We start from the raw sequence: 2500 nt of genomic DNA, 5'->3' as shown, positions 1-2500 counted from the left end.
AACATAGGGCTGGCCCAAGAAAGGGAGGCATACACCACAACAACGTCCCACACTCAACGAGGTTCATGCCGCACGCCCGAAGGCACCCGGCTCCACCCCACCTTGCATGTTTCATCGTCATACTAGCAACCATCCACAGTTCCTCACACCAGAGATTCCCAATTAGAAGGCAACATCGCAACATTCCGTGCTCAATGAGGCTCGTGTCGCACGCCCAGAGGCACCCGATTCCAACCAGCCGAACATGTTCTGGCACCACCGGCCTTCAAAACATAGGGCTGGCCCAAGGCTGGCAGGCATCACCACAACGTCACACACTCAACGAGGTTCATGTCGCACGCCCGAAGGCACCCGGCTCCACCCCACATTGCATGTTTCATCATCGTGCCAACCATCAACCATCCTCAAGCCAGCCCAAGTTAGAAGGCAACATCGCAACATTTCATTCTCAACAAGGCTCATGTCGCACGCCCAAAGGCACCCGACACTGCCTCACCGTGCAAGTTTCGCCACCGCATCGCCGCCGTCAACCGCCCTCATCCGCCGACCACCACCCCCACGCCCCAAGCATATGCCCATGTGCGGCGCATAGTGCTTGGGGCGTGGGGGTGGCGGAAGATATAGGGGTACCCCCGTGCCCAGCCCATGCAGACTAGTCACCCCCCTATATAGTACATTTTGAGGCATTTTTGGTCTGCCAGGCCTAGATACGATTTTTCTGAGCCATCATACGGTCAAATATCTCAAGTTTTAGATTGTTTTTTTCCATGAACTCGATTGATTCATGAATGGGACATTGTAATGGATCTAGAAATCAAGTTTCATAATTTTTCAACCAACCAATTTTTTTTAATGAATTTTTAAATATTAAATAATAAGAAATTAGAAAAAATAGCTAGAGCCGTCAAAAAAATCTGAAATTTTGTGGGAATCATTCTTTCATGTTGCTTAGCTCCCAGAAAAAAAATTACAAAAAAACAACAACTCCACATGTAATTTCACAATTAATGGGTGATGGATGGGGCGTGGGCGGGGCAGGGCGGGGCGCGCGCGCGCGAGAGAAGGCGGGCGGGGCGGGGCTGGGCGGGGCGCGCGCGCGAGAGAAGGCGGGCGGGGCGGGGATGGGCGGGGCGCGCGCGCGGGAGCACGCGGGCGGGGCTGGGCGGGGCGCGCGCGCGGGAGCACGCGGGCGGGGCTGGGCGGGGCGCGCGCGCGGGAGCACGCGGGCGGGGCTGGGCGGGGCGCGCGCGCGGGAGCACGCGGGCGGGGCTGGGCGGGGCGCGCGCGCGGGAGCATGCGGGCGGGGCTGGGCGAGGCGCGCGCGCGCGGGACAACGTGGACGGGGCGGGGCTGGGCGCGCGCAGGCGGGAGCACGCGGGCGAGGCGGGGCGGGGGGCGCGCGCACGCGGGAACACGCAGGTGGGGCAGGGCGGGCGAGCACGCAGGACCATTCCGACACCACCTCACCGTGGGCATTCCGCCACCATCAATCGGCCTCGACCTCCGACCACCACCCCCGTGCCCCAAGCATATGCCCATGTGCGGCACATAGTGCTTGGGGCGTGGGGGTGGCGGAAGATATAGGGGTACCCCCGTGCCCAGCCCATGCAGACTAGTCACCCCCCTATATAGTACATTTTGAGGCATTTTTGGTCTGCCAGGCCTAGATACGATTTTTCCGAACGGTCATACAGTCAAATATCTCAAGTTTTATATTGTTTTTTTTCCGTGAGCTGGATTGATTCATTAATGGGACATTCTAAAGAGTTTAAAAATCAAGTTTCATAATTTTTCAACCAACCAATTTTTTTTAATGAATTTTTAAATATTAAATAATAAGAAATTAGAAAAAATAGTTATAGTTGTCGAAAAAATCTGAAATTTTGCGGGCATAATTCTTTCAAGTTGCTTAGCTCCCAGAAAAAAAAAATAATAATAAAACAACCACTACACACGTATTTTGACAATTAAATGGGTGATGGGTGTAAAAACAAGGTCATGGTGGGCGTCTTGGTCTAATGTACCTACTCTTGTATCAAAACTCTTCATTTCATTGTTTTAGATAACCAAAAGAAAAAAATAATTCATCACTCTTTTCTTAGTTCATTTCATTGATGGTGTTTTTATAGTCCAAGGCTTATACATGTTCTTACTTTCCACGGATGTTAGGTGTGATGAATTGTTGTTGGGTGTGATGATTTTTTATGGAGGTAACATCCAACACTTTTGATATGATTGTAGGTATGTTTGCGTTGGAGGGTGTTGGTGGACATTATGAGTGTGTAAGGGTGCATGAGGTGTTGGTAGGGCATGTATCGCACATAGCATAGGATGGGGCTTGGCGTGTGCTGCGCGAGGGGGGTGGGGGCGCGGGTGCGGGGGTGTGCGCGACGTGGGCGTGCGGGGGGCACGGTCGGGGGCGTGCGCGACGTGGGCGTGCGGGGGGAGCGCGCGCGAGCGGGGGTGTGCGGGGGCGCGGTCGGGGGCGTGCGCGCGGTGG

The sequence above is a fragment of the Cucurbita pepo genome, unplaced genomic scaffold (assembly GCF_057944985.1).
Source record: "Cucurbita pepo subsp. pepo isolate OVF unplaced genomic scaffold, ASM5794498v1 scafford_93, whole genome shotgun sequence".
Lineage (NCBI taxonomy): Eukaryota > Viridiplantae > Streptophyta > Magnoliopsida > Cucurbitales > Cucurbitaceae > Cucurbita > Cucurbita pepo.
Note: the sequence above shows the minus strand (reverse complement) of the source record.